At 45.7% G+C, this 16,709-nt stretch overlaps 1 protein-coding gene across 1 annotated transcript in view; it reads left to right on the plus strand.

The window, feature by feature from the left end:
* Positions 1-7,110: 7,110 nt before the first annotated feature.
* blk (BLK proto-oncogene, Src family tyrosine kinase) overlaps positions 7,111-16,709 on the plus strand; it is a 195,283-nt gene continuing 185,684 nt past the window's right edge. Inside the window, exon 1 of the mRNA XM_072499052.1 lies at positions 7,111-7,331. The gene's annotated coding sequence lies outside the window, so the exon portion shown is untranslated. The remainder of the gene's footprint in view (positions 7,332-16,709) is intronic.

Below are 16,709 nucleotides of genomic sequence, written 5' to 3' on the forward strand. Positions count from 1 at the left end.
CAGGGGAATAGATAGAGTAGACAGTCAGAGACTTTTTCCCTGGGTGGAACAAACCATTACAAGGGGACATAAATTTAAGGTGAATGGTGGAAGATATAGGGGGGATGTCAGAGGTAGGTTCTTTACCCAGAGAGTAGTGGGGGCATGGAATGCACTGTCTGTGGAAGTAGTTGAGTTGGAAACATTCGGGACCTTCAAGCAGCTATTGGATAGGTACATGGATTACGGTAGAATGATATAGTGTAGATTAATTTGTTCTTAAGGGCAGCGCGGTAGCATTGTGGATAACACAATTGCTTCACAGCTCCAGGGTCCCAGGTTCGATTCCGGCTTGGGTCACTGTCTGTGCGGAGTCTGCACATCCTCCCCGTGTGTGCATGGGTTTCCTCCGACTGCTCCGGTTTCCTCCCACAGTCCAAAAATGTGCAGGTTAGGTGGATTGGCCATGATAAATTGCCCTTAGTGTCCATAATTGCCCTCAATGTTGGGTGGAGGTGTTGACCTTGGGTAGGGTGCTCTTTCTAAGAGCCGGTGCAGACTCGGTGGGCCGAATGGCCTCCTTCTGCACTGTAAATTCTATGATTAATCTAGGACAAAGGTTCGGCACAACATCGTGGGCCGAAGGGCCTGTTCTGTGCTGTATTTTTCTATGTTCTATTTTCGGACGGGCCAAATTGGTGCATTATTCGTGGAGGCTACTGATCGGAGTAGGCCTTGATCAAGCAAACTGTATCACTTTTAAGATTTCTCCCTCTACTTCTTGGATAAAACCGTACTGCTTTTGGGGTCTGGGGTCGGGAGCTGTAATATTCACCAAGCCCGCTATCTTGCCACAGTTGTGTTTGTGCTGTGCAAATGCTGCTTTGTGTCGCTGCAGGACTTCACTAACTTGTTTGTCCTGACTAATGGCTCGAGGGTCGAACCAGAAGTCCCCTACTGCGCTGATCCTATTTTCATACTCTCCAAATGTGAGCGTGGCAGGGCTCGTGCTGCCTTTGCCATTCTCCACACACATTTATTCACTGGATCGAATGAGAGGTTGTGGGAGCTCATAAAGTCAATGCCTAAAATGTGTTCGGCTGTCTGGGGTAGATCGACCAGAACTACGGGGTGTTTTGTTTTAGTGTTCCCCATCTGGATTACGACAGGGGCTGTGATGTGTCCCTGCTGTAAATGCTCTGTGAAACCGCTGAGTGTACAAAGAACAAAGAACAAAGAAATGTACAGCACAGGAACAGGCCCTTCGGCCCTCCAAGCCCGTGCCGACCATGCTGCCCGACTAAACTACAATCTTCTACACTTCCTGGGTCCGTATCCCTCTATTCCCTATTTATGTATTTGTCAAGATGCCCCTTAAATGTTACTATCGTCCCTGCTTCCACCACATCCTCCGGTAGTGAGTTCCAGGCACCCACTACCCTCTGTGTAAAAAACTTGCCTCGTACATCTACTCTAAACCTTGCCCCTCTCACCTTAAACCTATGCCCCCTAGTAATTGACCCCTCTACCCCGGGGAAAAGCCTCTGACTATCCACTCTGTCTATGCCCCTCATAATTTTGTAGACCTCTATCAGGTCACCCCTCAACCTCCTTTGTTCCAGTGAGAACAAACCGAGTTTATTCAACCGCTCCTCATAGCTAATGCCCTCCATACTAGGCAACATTCTGGTAAATCTCTTCCGCACCCTCTCTAAAGCCTCCACATCCTTCTGGTAGTGTGGTGACCAGAATTGAACACTATACTCCGAGTGTGGCCTAACTAAGGTTCTATACAGCTGCAACATGACTTGCCAATTCTTATACTCAATGCCCCAGCGAATGAAGGCAAGCATGCGTATGCCTTCTTGACTACCCTCTCCACCTGTGTTGCCCCTTTCGGTGATCTGTGGACCTGTACTCGTAGATCTCTCTGACTTTCAATACTCTTGAGTGTTCTACCATTCACTGTATATTCCCTACCTGCATTAGACCTTCCAAAATGCATTACCTCACATTTGTCCAGATTAAACTCCATCTGCCATCTCGCCACCCAAGTCTCCAAACAATCTAAATCCTGCTGTATCCTCTGACAGTCCTCATCGCTATCCGCAATTCCACCAACCTTTGTGTTGTCTGCAAACTTACTAATCAGACCAGTTACATTTTCCTCCAAATCATTTATATATACTACTAACAGCAAAGGTCCCAGCACTGATCCCTGTGGAACACCACTGGTCGCAGCCCTCCAATTAGAAAAGCATCCTTCCATTGCTACTCTCTGCCTTCTATGACCTAGCCAGTTCTGTATCCACCTTGCCAGCTCACCCCTGAGCCCGTGTGACTTCACCTTTTGTACTAATCTACCATGAGGGACCTTGTCAAAGGCCTTACTGAAGTCCATATCGACAACATCCACTGCCCTACCTGCATCAATCATCTTTGTGACCTCCTCGAAAAACTCTATCAAGTTAGTGAGGCACGACCTCCCCTTCACAAAACCATGCTGCCTCTCACTAATACGTCCATTTGCTTCCAAATGGGAGTAGATCCTGTCTCGAAGAATTCTCTCCAGTAATTTCCCTACCACTGAAGTAAGGCTCACCGGCCTGTAGTTCCCTGGATTATCCTTGCTACCCTTCTTAAACAGAGGAACAACATTGGCTATTCTCCAGTCCTCCGGGACATCACCTGAAGACAGGGAGGATCCAAAGATTTTTGTCAAGGCCTCAGCAATTTCCTCTCCAGTCTCCTTCAGTATTCTGGGGTAGATCCCATCAGGCCCTGGGGTTTTATCTACCTTAATATTTTTAAAGACGCCCAACACCTCGTCTTTTTGGATCTCAATGTGACCCAGGCTATCTACACACCCTTCTCCAGACTCAACATCTACCAATTCCTTCTCTTTGGTGAATGCTGATGTAAAGTATTCATTTAGTACCTCGCCCATTTTCTCTGGCTCCACACATAGATTCCCTTGCCTATCCTTCAGTGGGCCAACCCTTTCCCTGGCTACCCTCTTGCTTGGTGTCTGTCGTGGGCCACGTGTCTTGCTGAAACATCGTGGAGGAATTGAGCGTGGTGCGGAACCCTCCTGTGTCCCAAAGGAATTCTACGGGGTGTCCCCGAACTGTGCCTCCCACTGCTGGTCAACCGGACTTGTCTTAAAGGGTGTCGCAGACCCAAGTTGGGGAGCCCGAACACCGTCAGTCGGTGCCGTTCATATCTGTGCTGTCCGCACGGATGCTAATACTGTGGATTGGCTTTGCCCTATTGTCATTTCGGGTGCCTGTCTGCAGGTTTCTCTGCTGCTTCTGGGGCGCATTGCATTCTCGTGCATAGTGTCCTAATTGGCCGCAATTATAACACTCCTGGGATTTGGTTTGCTGTGGGCTGTTGCTTCCCTCATTTACCCATGCGGGGTTCTGGTGCGACATAACTGGATGCATGTCTGCCTATTTTGCCTTGGATGGACTGTTCCCAAGCGCGGGCCAATCTCTTTAAAACCCATTTTTTGTTGTGGGCCTCGTCTGAGGGGTCATAATTTGTGCAAGCTCTCTGTCCTGCCTCTGTTGCATGTGAGACTAGAATGCGGGTCCATTTAGCCATATTATCTGGGGACAAATGGGCGTTGGCTAACTCTCCAAACACTGCAGTAAAATGTATCCACAAGCGTCCAACAAACGCTGTGGGGTTGGAGTGGATTGGATTGGATTTGTTTATTGTCACGTGTACCGAGGTACAGTGAGAAGTATTTTTCTGCGAGCAGCTCAACAGATCATTAAGCACATGAGAAGAAAAGGGAATAAAATAAAATACATAATAGGGTGCTCTGTCTTCTTTTGCCTACACTTGTTTAGGCCTTCTATGGGGTCTCCTTTGTTGTAGCCGATCGCATCTAGGATCGCTGCATGCATTTCTTGGAGGGTGCCTCCTCCTACATTTTGTGGGTCGGGAAGGGCTGCCACAATTGAAGGGTCGAGGCTGAAAACTGTGAGCTTCAGTTGCTTTTTTTCATCCAGGCCGTACCTGGTCGCCTGCTGTTTTACTCTTACAAAGAACTGGTGCGGGTCCGATGTGGGTAGGAACGGTGTAATCTTATCGCACGCGTCCCGTAATTGAGTGATGGTTAATGGGTGGTGTATAGGAAATCTTGGTCTCCTTCTGTTGTAGCCCTGCGCTGTGTGGTGACAGGGTTCATAGGATTGTGTTCTGCCTGTGCAGTCGGGGGTGGGGGTGCTTTTCGATTTTGTGGTTTATATATGTACCATGTACATATCTGTGGGCAGTCTCATTTAACTCCTGCCAATCGGGGCCATTTTCTTGGTCTAACTGGGATCCAAACGTGCTCTGGAACCCATTCTGAACAGAAGGCAGAGATTGCAATTCTGCAATTTGCTTCTGGCACTTTGCGTGATCTACCGAGCTCTGCCTTTGTTCCGTTGTGGAAGTGTGGAGTGCTCGTAGGGCTGCTTTTAAGTTGTTACACTGTTTCTGTAACTGCTCAACCTGTTGTTCGGTTTCCTGTCTTACCAACACCGCGAGTTGCGTGTCTTGGCAGGCTTTGTCATATTGGGACTGAAAGCTGTTCAAATGGGTGAGACAAGATTGGTGTGCCCGCTTGGCAACAGCCATCTCCTTGTCCCTCGTCGCTAACTGCTCTCCGAGTTCCCTGTTCTCCCTCTCATATCCACTCACATCTCCTTCGCTACTCTTGTCTCTCTCCTCAATCTCTCTACGGAGTGTCCTAACAACCTCCTCTGTGCCTCGCAATTGTGCCAAGCAGGACATGATTGCCATCGGCTTGCCAGCTTTCCCTAAGCTCTCCCTATAGATCTCTGTCAGGTTCTCCCACCAAGTATGCCCTATACTTCCAGGACCTGTTTCATCGTTCGCGCAGAATTCACTCCAAAGGGGCCATCCTTTCCCTTTGAAATATTTCCTGATCTCCGCTTCACATATGGGACACTGTCCTACTCTACTGGTCGCTGCGACTTCGAATTCTTGGGGATTCATAAGGCGTTCCATTGCCTTCATTGCCATTTTTCTCGCTATCTCTGGGGTCTCTACCGAATTTGGAACAGGGGGTGATAAAGTGCTGATGTAAACACGGGTACGGCTTACGCTAATTTCCGGCCTACAAAACTCCCAACAGTTTTCCGCAACAAAATCTCTAAGGTTTACCTTATATCCCTGTTAGTACGCATGCAAATAACACACTTCCGAATCTTGGAGGTTTGATCAGTATTGTTCTTACACGTGTGGTTTTTCTGTTTCCAATTGGACTCTAATTTAAATTTGGGTTCTCTCGGAGTGACTAGGCCACTTCTAGGTCGAGTCCCACCAGAATCACCAGTAATGTTGCTCTGTTTCTCTGGTTATAAGTATGGCGGTCAATATGGTCACCATCCTTAATCCTAATTACGTTTGCTTTAGAGTCGCCAGGTACCTTTCGATACCGTCACAAGGTTCAATCCCGAATACTGATCAAAGAGCCGATACACCAGTTAGTTAGTTCAAAGTCAATACTATTTATTTTCACACACAGTAATATCTACTCATGCACCAAATACTACAAACTAAACTATCTCTAACGCTAATGCCTATATTCCCTACATCCCTACATTCTTTGCGAGCGTCCATTTTGTATTCTGGAAGTGGCCATCCCAGATGGCTATACTTGAAGGACGCAGTTGCGTAGAGGTCACGTTGACAGCCACTGGTAGCGGATGTCCACCCCCATTCCCCCGTGGTGCCAGGTGCACCATGATCTGGCAGATATGCCGTAAGGTCCCCGTGATCAGCCGGAGTCTTCGGCAGCATGCCTGGTCCTCGAATGACAGGCGCTGCCTGTAAACATGAGGCCTCATGCGGCGCCTCCTTTGCACCTCCTCATCCTCGGCCTGTTGCGTACCCGATTCTCCATCCTAAGTAGCTGCCTCCTGTTCCTCTGGGGCAGGTTCTGCTGCTGCACGCTTCGCTGCTGCAACTTCCTCCTCCTCGAGCAACTCCAGCTCGTACAGCCTCATTGCCTCCCCCAGGGCTGTGGCGTCTAGCAGGAAGGCCACCATTGCTGTTGAATTCCAATATCCATTGTCTGCCGGGGGTGAAAAGCCGACTTGTTAGCACGGGTTACTCAGTGGCTCCAGTTGGCACTGTGGCCCTGCCCCCATATTGCCCCCTTCCACTCCCCCATTCCCGCATCCCTGGCCTCGTCAGTACCCAGCACCATTGGGGCCTCTGACCATAAATTTAAAGAGAGATGATTGGAATAGGATGTTGTTGAAGTGAAGTAAAAATACAGTTAAATAGGAATTGACAGGGAAATAGAGATAATGGAGGGATGGGGGTAGATAGGCGAGCAGGAGTTTAAAAAAAACTATTTTCACTTTCATTTAAAGTTGTTATATCAATGGAACTCAAATTTGATTAGATTTATCACTGGTAGAATAATTATGCCAGCATTGCCCTTGAAACTGAAAACCATGTCGCCATCCAATAGAACCAGGGATTTTCCATGGAAGTGCTGTTAGTCTAGGGATTCAACTTGTACTTTTGTTCAGAAAAATGGAGCCTGGTTATTTTGGTAAACACAGGAGTATCTTCATTCTGGCAATGTTCCCAGTTCAGGAATGGAAAATAGACAAGGTGAAAAAAAAATTCTGTGCTGCCACAGGTCATCTTCCAGGTCAGATGAAAGGGTTCTATTTTACAGCTAACATCAGCCCACAAATAAACCCCGAGCATCTTTCCTCCAGCCAGTCAGCAGTTGTGAGGCAATGGGAGAGGTTAGGTTAGATCTCGAGAACTTCACAGAATTGTCCCAGCTGGAGATGGAGGTCTGCACTGGCTCCTCAAATGAGCCATTTACTCAGTGACACTCTCCTGCCCGATCCCCTAACCCTGCACATTCTTCCTTCTCAGATAAGTTCCTTTTTGAATGCATCTATCACATTCTCAGGCAGTGCATTCCACACTAAAACTTGCTGCAACCCCCAGTGTGTGCTGGCAACAGCGACGTGCGGGGGAGATGGCGACCAATTGGTGAGCAGCTGGGACAATCCAAGGAGACCAAAGCCTGTGATCAAAGGGGAAGGTCCTGTAGGTGTGGATCAGTATGTGAACATCCTGCGCACTCAGCGCTGCCTGTTCATCTGTGATGTTAGCACAGCCAGAAGGGAAAATAGGGTCGCTGTTGAGGAAACTGTAAGCTGTCGGTGCCGCCTGCCTGACCAGCACTGAACTCACATCATCATGTGTCAGTCTCTCACTTAACCGCCAGCATCCTCCCGTGCCAATGTCACCATGAGTGAAGGCTTTTACTCTCGGTGATATTTCCCAAGGAAAACCGGACGGTAAGTTGTGGCGATTTTATTGGGCGTTTGGTTCCGAGCGTTTCCGATCATTCTCAATATTCAATCCAAATACACAGCCAGGAAATAGGAAGCTTTCACCTCACACTCCAGTCAGAGTTCCCGCGCTCTCAAGCTCCTCTTGTGCAGGTTCGGTGGAAATTTAGAGAAACCGGCTCCCTTCAAATCGATTGACGCATTATGTAAAATGTTGAAACCAAGTCAACTGCCACCTCTGGTCTAGTTATACCCGGCAGCACTTTAACTCCAACCTTCGAATAAAGATGCACGATTGAAAAAACGTCCCCCCCCCCACCATAGCCAATGGAGAGAGACGCCGAGTTCCTGTAAAATAAAAACTGCATCTTTGTATCTTAACTATATTAACACAGAATTGCGGAGTTTGGAATTGGATGGAAACTTAGCCACTGTACAACTCTCCCAAATGTCTGCACTCCCCTCCGGCCTCGAGTTTCCTCGATTTTCGTTGCTTCATCACTGGTCTGTGATTCCTTCGCTTCTCTATTCGGTTGTCCTTCATAATATTCGGTTGTCCTTCATTATCGGTAATATATGGTCAGATTTTGCTGTGAAAATAAGAGCGAGGCTAGCGGCGCTTGCCGTTATTTATACACAAATTGAACAGCAACTTCGGGAAATTGCAGATGGGCAGTTAACCGTGAATATCTGGAGGTGGTTGTTTGAGATGCCCTGCCTCTCTAAGCTGCCTGAAAAAAAGCACCTTGTTGTCTGGCATTCTGGCAAATGCGTTGAACAGTGTAAAGTTCCTGTACTAAATATATACTATGCAAAAAAGATCGAGCCAAGTCATTCCAGTCTAAGTACATTTAATAAGCCCAAACTCCTGTCAAACAATCCCTCTACCATTGAAAAATTAACTTTCACAATTGTGCAGTCTCATTCCTTCAGATGTTAATTATTTTTGAAAATCTAAGAAAAGCATTTCTTTTTAACTTTTTCCTTTCCACCCCTTTTGATCTCCCTCCCTCTCTCTCGAATCAAATCTTTCATTTCCTCACTTTATTCTACTTTCTGTTCCTAAATTGTCATTGAATTCAATATTCCAACTTATAATTCTTTATTAAGACTGTGCTGTTTATTAATTAATCTTCAATTTGATAGTTAAGAGACACCGAGTTGCTTGGCCTGTTTACACTGGTCCCATGTCCCCTCTGGAGGGGGCTGCACTGTTTGGATATTTGATTGACAGCAACACACCTTGCAAAATCCTATAGAAAGTCTATGGACATGTTCAAGTCTAACAAACATCCATTTGACGCTCACAGCAAAATCTGGCCTGTGTGTTTTTAGCTGTTATTATAACAGGAAAAGTGAGTAACCTAGATATTTAAACAACAGAAAAACATTTTAGAAACATAGAAAATAGGACCAGGAGTCGACCATTTGGCCCTTTGAGCCTGCTCCGCCATTCACTATGATCATGACTGACCATCCACCTCAGTAACCTGTTCCTATCTACCTCCCTTATCCTTTGATCCCTTTAGTCCCAAGAGCTATATCTCACTCCTTCATCAAAACATACAGTGTTTTGGCCTCAACTGCTTGCTGTGGTAGCGAATTCTTCAGGCTCAGTCTCAGTCCTAAATAGTGTACCGCTTTTCCTCAGACTGTGACTCCTGGTTCTGGATACCGCACGATTGCAACATCCTTATTGCATCTACCTTGTCTAGTGCTGTTAGAATTTTATAGGTTTCAATGAGATCCCTCCGCAATCTTCTAAATGCCAGTGAATACATTACTAACCATCTCAATCTCTCCCGCCAACCCAGGAATCAGCCTGGTAAACCTTCGCTGCACTCCCTCTATAGCAAGAACATCTTTCCTTAGATAAGGAGACCAAAACTGCACACAATATTTCAGGTGTGGTGTCATCAGGCCCCACTATGATTGTAGCAATACATCCCTACTCCTGTACTCAAATCCTCTTGCTATGAAGACCAAAATACCATTTGCCTTCTTTACTGCCTGCTGCACCTGCATGTTTACTTTCAGCGACTGGTGTACAAAGACACTCCAGTCTCATTGCATATTTCTCTCTCTTAATCTATAACTGTTCAGATAATAATCTGCCTTCCTGTTTTTGCTACCAAAATGGATAACCTCATATTTATCCACATAACACTGCATCTGCCATGCATTTGCCCGCTCACTTAACTTGTTCAAATCATTTTGAAGCATCTCAGCATCCCTTCCACAGCTCACCCTCCCACCCAGCTTTGTGTCATCTGCTAATTGGGAGGGATTACATTTAGTTCCCTCATCTGAATCATTGATATATATTGTGAATAGTTGGGGTCCCAGCACTGATCCCTGCGGTACCCCACTTCCTGCCATTTGGAAAAAGACCTGTTGATTCTACTCTTTGTTTCCTGACTGCCAAACACATTTTCTATCCATCTCAATACACTATCCCCAATCCCATACGTTTTAATTTTTAATCTCTTATTGTGGGATTTTGTTGAAAGCCTTCCAAAAGTCCGACTGCACCACATCCACTGGCTTCCCTTCATCAACCCTATTAGTTACATCCTTGAAGAATTCCAGTAGATTTGTTAAGCATGATTTCCTTTTCATTGATCCATGCTGATTCTGTCCGATCCAACCAATGTTTTCCAAGTGTTCTGCTATTAAAACTTTTAGAAATGGACCCTAACATTTTCCCTACTTCCGATGTCAGGCTCACTGGTCTATAATTCCCTGTTTTTTCCTCTACCTCTCTTTTTAAATAGTGGGTTACATGAGCAGCTTGTAGGAATTGATTCAAGATGACCACCAATGCTTCCACTATTTCTAGGACCACTTCCTTCAGTATTTTAAATGATCATTAGAATTTTAATTCCAGATTTTTATTGAATTCATATTTCACCATCCGCCATGGGATTCGAACCATGATCCCCAGAGTATTACCCTGGGTTGCTGGATTACTAGTCCTGTGGCAACAGCACTCTGCCACTTCTTCCCCTAATTTATTTTATTAATATCAAAAACAAAATATATGGAATATGCAATTTGGCAGCATATGTAACTTGCACTGTACCCACATCAAACTGTGATCCTATTTTTCTCTACTGTCACATACCCCAAGAAGGAAATGGATAACTACTTGAAGGCAGAAAATTGGTAAAGTCACCATAGTCCCAGATGACCTTAGGCTACTTTCCCCTTTGACAGGGAGACCTGACTGGTGGCGATTTAACCTCAGGATCGCCACATCTCGGGCGAGAGGAAAGGTTGAGAAGGCAGGCCCTCCATGAATAACCTCAGTTGGTACGGGAATTAAACCCGCCTGTTGGCCTTGCTCTGCAGCACAAACTAGCTGTCCAGCCAACTGAGCTAAATCAGTCCCCAGAAAATTGGTAGCAATATGGGGAAAGGATACGGGGATCGACTGAATTGGATTACTCTTTCAAAGAACCGGTAGTCACATTGGACTGAATAGCTTTCTGATGTTTTGTATTATTCTGTGACTCTACAATATGAGTGCCTCTTTTGGTAGCTTACTTGCACGCAGCTTTCCTCATTACTTAAACCTGCTGTCGAACCAATGTCAGGAGTCTCTCGCATTCAAAGTTATATCCTCAGATAGAACCAGAAACAAAATGCAGGTGATTGTTATACAAACAAAAGCACTGATTGAAGTCTTTTGAGGCTTTTTAAAAAGGAAAGAAATCCAGGCAATTGTTGTATTCATATAGTTTTATGTCCTAACCTCCCTAATGCCTGTAGTTGCATATTGGTTCTAAGAAACTAAGATGTAGAAGTTTGCATAAAGACAGGAAATAACTTAGGTGCCTAATTGTTTAAAACTGTTAAAGTGATGGTCACTTCATAATTTGAAAATTGTCAAGGTAGCCTTCTTAATGGCTTTTTAAAAATACATTTGTAAATGGTAGTTTAACAAAAATTATAGTCATCTGAGATTTCTGGAGGTTAAGATATAATCTAGAAACATGAAGTATAAATGACGAATATAGCAGTATTCCAAGGTGAAAAGAAACCCCCATTAGAAAACGCAGAATTCAAAAGAATTGAATGTGTACGGCTGTTACAATTGGATTATAAGACCTGGCCTCTTTATCAATGTTTTAGAATATTTGCTCTAAATCAATAATGTGTATTATTAATCATTCTAATTTTATTGCTATAAAACCTTGTTAAAGTTACTAAATGAAATTCTTTTTGTGGCGTCTGGTTTGGACAATATTTTTTATATAAAAAGGCTGTAATTACACATCCAAGCTCAGAGAGTTCCTGTATAATGATTGTGGTCCTGGACTAAAAACCTTAGATGTTGTGTACTCAAATCCTACCACAACAGTAAGTTTTGAAATTGACTTCAGTAAATCGGGTAACTTGTGAGCTGATTTTTGCAACAGAAATAACCATGAAAGTTGTTGTATTGCAAAGACCCAAAGTCCTTTCAGGGAAGGAATCTGTCCACTTTTCCCAATCTCACCGAAAAGAGAATCCAGTTCCACATTACAGGTTGACTCTTACTGGCCTCAGGGCAACTAGAGGTGTGACCCACAAGACAAGCACAAACAAAAATCAATACCCATTAATATAAATTCACTCAAACACTAATTTGCTAACCATTTTCTGATATAAAATATTCCCGTTGCTCTTTAACATCCAGTGTAATAAAAGGGAGCCTAATAGGGAGCTCATAAAGACTTGCCAATTGGTCAATCAATTTGCAGGCTGAGTGACAGCTTAGTGGTTAAAATAATAGTCATTTAAGAAGTAGCTTTCTGTTAGCCCCCAGTCTTGAACTATTGTAGGTAAAACTTGTGGTTCATTTTTACGTGTAACCCTCTATCATCTCCCCCATTTAATTAATAGCCATGCTGATAATTTTGCTAAAAAAAATTATAATGTACACAACTTTTGCTAATCCCATACTTCTAGATAATTGCACAATTGCAATATATTTTTATTTAAAGGAAAACACGCTTTCATATGGACATAAAGTTAAAGTCCAAAATATTGAAAAACTCAAATAAAAACAGAAAACGTTGGAAATATACATCAGATTTAACAGCGGTTTAAAGAAAAATAGAATCCTAAAAAGGAGTAATTTATGACTGTGTGTGAAATAAGCAGAGTCAAATTTCTTCAGTGCTTACTTCTGAAAGCTAACCACTTAACATGTAACTTACAGATTTAATGAGAACTCCAAAATTAATCATGCCTTTTATATTGAATGCCAAGGTCATTTTTTCCAACCCTGAATGAGACAAGGATAACATTATGAAACAAAAACAGAAAATGCAGGAAAAATTCAGCAGGTCTGGCAGCATCTGGGGAGAGAGGAACAGAGTTAACTGTATGACTTCTTCAGAGCAAAGCTACTGCTAGTGGTTTGATGAAGAAAAAAACATATTTGCTTGGCCGCTGCTGCATGTTTAACGATTGTGGTTTATGAAAAACTAGAACATTCTCCAAAAGTGCAGGCATCTATTTTAAACATTGAATGCAGCCTGGCACAAGAGTACCAAGCAAGTAACTATTATAAGCAGGTAGTTGAGAACTAATGGTATTTTAGGCTATGAAAAGGTGCACAGAATTATTAAACGGCCAAAAATATAGCTTAAAGGATAAGAAAAATACTCATGACTAAATTCAATGAAAGCTTCTGATTGGCTATAGTCATTGCACAATGAAACATTTGTTCAGAATTTTGTCCATATCCTTGCATAACTAATAAAAATAATACTGGAATGTCTGAAATCATCTACAATACATTCTTGATGGGCTTGTTCATATTTCAATTTCAAAATTACAAGGGACGTTGGCATCGCTGGCTTGGCCAGCATTTATTGCCCATCCCTAACTGCTCTTGAGACAGTGTTGTTAAGCTGTCTCTTGAACCACTGCAGTCCATGAGGTGTAGGTACACCCACAGTGCTGTCAGGAAGGGAGTTCTAGGATTTTGACTGAGCAACAGTGAAGGAACGGCGATATATTTCCAAATCAGGATGGTGAATGGTTTGGAGGAGAACTTTCAGGTGATGGTGTACCCATGTGTCTGCTGCCCTCGTCTTTCTAGATGATAATGGTCGTGGGTTTGGAAGGTGCTGTCTATGGAGCCTTGGTGAGTTCCTGCTGTGCATCGTGTAGATGGTACACACTGCTGTCACTGTGTGTTAGTAGTGAAGGGAGTGAATATTTGTGGCAGGGTTAGCAATCAAGCGGGTTGTTTTGTACTCAATGATGTCAATCTTCTTGAGTGCTGTTGGAATTGCAATCACCCAGGCAAGTGGAGAGTATTCCATCACACTCCTAACTTGAGCCGTGTAGATTTTGGACAGGCTTTAGGGAGTCAGAAGATGAGTTGCTTTCAGCAGGACTCCGAGCCTCTGACTTGATCTTGTGGTCACAGTATTTATATGGCTAGTCCAGTTTAGTTTCTGATCAAAGGTAACCCTCAGGATGTTGATAGTGGGAGAATTCCATGATAGTAATATCATTGAATGTCAAATGGTTAACTTCTCTCATGCTGTACATTTGAACAAAATAATTATGAGCCCAATAATTTCTATTGTTGACACTGGGTACATTTGCATGGCAAGTTAATCCCTTCAATAAAAGTGCAGATAACGGAATGTCATGTGAGTGCATTAACCAGCCATATGATAATATCAGTAACGACAATTTTTAGGTCATAGAATACCAGAAACTGTGGAGTATATGATGAAGAGCTGTATATCATAAGGGTAGTGTACACTGCAGACATTTTCACAGTTACTTCATTGCAGTGTTAATGTAAGCCTACTTGTGACACTGGAGGCTGGACTTGCCTCCGTGTTCGTAGATCCCCCCCCCCCCCCCCTCCCCCCATGCCTGGCAGAGCTGGTGGACTGCCCTCCTTGTGGAGAGCAGATCTACTACCTAGAAGGATGAGGACAGCAGGCGAATGGGACTACCTCAAAGAACACCATCCTGATTTGGATCTATATTGTTGTTCTTCCACTTCTGCTGGGTCAAAATCATGGAACGTCCTCCCTAAACGCTATGTGGGAGTAATAACATCACAGGGATTGCAGGGGTTAAGAAGGCGGCTCCATGCCACCTTCTCAAAGGAAATTAGGGATGGGCAATAAATGCTGACCTTGCCAGCACACTTATCCCAAGAAAAATGTTTTTAAAAGTTCTGTAAAGACATGGGGCGTGATTCAGCAGACTTCAAACTGAGTCCAGTTTTGACCACAGTTGGCGGAGTGTATCTTAACGGCGGCAGCACTGAGATTCACTCAGCTATTCACTGGCACTTGCATGGTTTTTTGGGGTCTCGGGGAGTTACTCCCCACCGAGGCCACACGTTTGTCATTTTCAGAATGGCTCCTCACAGATCGGGGCACCATTTTGACTGGCAGCCCTGATCTTTGCACCCCCCTCTTTCAGGCCCCCCTCTCTGCTTTCTGACCCCTCTTTCACCCCACTAACCTTGAACCCCCTGGATCCTACCTCAACCCCACTTATAATGGGGAAACTACTCCTAACCCAGTGCCAATCTGGCAGCCAGGCACTTTGGCACCCTGTCAGTGCCGCTGGCACCCTGAAAGTGCCAACTGGGCCCCTTGGCAGTGCTAACCTGGCACCTGGGCAGTGCCCCTGGCATTCTGGCAGTGCCACCTGGGCACCTGGCCGTCGCAGGCCATCAGGCAGGTGGGTACTGTCAGGATGCCTGAGTGGCACTGTTAGGGTGCCAGGCTGGCAGTGCCAAGGTACCCAGGTGCCAGGGGGCATGTCAGAGTACTATCCTGCCCTGCCTCATCCACCTGGGGGTCTCTACTGGCCTAAGAGATGGCCCTAAAGTGCCATCACGCTTGGTCCACATTTGTGGAAACTGATGCTAAACGGCGCCCAGTTGAGGTCTCTTGGGCACGGCCGTTGACTCTCGGGTGCCGGGTGAAAGTGGCGACTTCGCATGTAAATGGCCTAATGGCTCATTTAAAAATCAGTACCTGGATCACGGCCAGTGAGGGCACGTTCCAGATCGTACTGGGCGGAGCGAGTTGAGTTACTTGCACAAGGTTTACCGCCAGGTTGGGGCTCTCGCGCTATGTGATGGCTGAATCGTGTCCCCGGTCATCCAAAACTCTGCTACTTACATCAGTGTTTGCAACAAAGTCTCTTCACTCATCATCCGTGTGCCTACTGACCTACAATTGCTTCTCAGTCAAACAATGTCCTACTGTAAAAATTTTCATCCTTGTTTTCAAATCCCTGCCTGTCCTTGCCCCTCCCTATTGCTGTAATCTCCTCCAGCCCCAGAACTTTCTGAAATAACTGAGTTGAGCCTCTTGAACAATCCCGATTTTAGTTGCTTCACCATTGGTAGCTGTGCTTTCAGTTGCCTAGGCCCCAAACTCTGGAATTTCCACCCTAAACCTTTCCATCTCTTTCACTCTTTCTTTCTTTAAGACACTTTATATCACCTACCTATTTGACGAAGCTTTTGACCATCGATCCTCATGTTGCCTAATTGGGCTTTGTCTAATTTTGCTATAAAACTTTCCCCTGCCTTGAGATGTTTCATTATGGTAAAGGTGCAATACAAATATAAATTGTTGTTGTATTGCTGGTTTAGGAGAGGTATTTGGTGGCATAGTGGTAATGGGCGAAATTCTCCGGTATCGGCACAAATCAGTCAGGCATAGCACCGCCCCAAAGGTGCGGAATCCTCCGCATCTTGGGGGGCCGAGCCCCAACCTTGAGGGGCTAGGCCCGCGCCGGACTGATTTCCGCCCCGCCAGCTGGTGGAATAGACCTTTGGTGCCCCGCCAGCTGGCGCGGAAATGACATCTCCGGGCGGCGCATGTGCGGGAGCGTTAGCGGCCGCTGACGGCATTCCCGCGCATGTGCAGTGGAGGGGGTCTCTTCCGCCTCCGCCATGGTGCAGACCGTGGCGAAGGCGGAAGGAAAAGAGTGCCTCCACGGCACAGGCCCGCCCGCGGGTCGGTGGGCCCCGATCGCGGGCCAGGCCACCGTGGGGGCACCCCCCCGGGGCCAGATCGCTCCGCACCCCCCCCCCCCCCCCCAGGACCCCGGAGCCCGCCCGCGCCGCCTTGTCCTGCCGGTAAGGTAGGTGGTTTAATCTATGCCGGTGGGACAGGGATTCTAGCAGCGGGACTTCGGCCCGCCCCCGCCGAATCTCCGGTGCCGGAGAATTCGGCAACCGGCGGGGGCGTGATTCACGCCAGCCCCCGGCGATTCTCCGACCCGGCGGGGGGTCGGAGAATCTCGCCCAATATCACTAGACTAGTAATCCAGAAACCCAGGCTGATGCTCTGGGAACATAGATTCAAATCCCAACATGGCAGCAGGTGGAATTTG

The sequence above is a fragment of the Scyliorhinus torazame genome, chromosome 4, assembly GCF_047496885.1.
Source record: "Scyliorhinus torazame isolate Kashiwa2021f chromosome 4, sScyTor2.1, whole genome shotgun sequence".
Classification (NCBI taxonomy): Eukaryota; Metazoa; Chordata; class Chondrichthyes; order Carcharhiniformes; family Scyliorhinidae; genus Scyliorhinus; species Scyliorhinus torazame.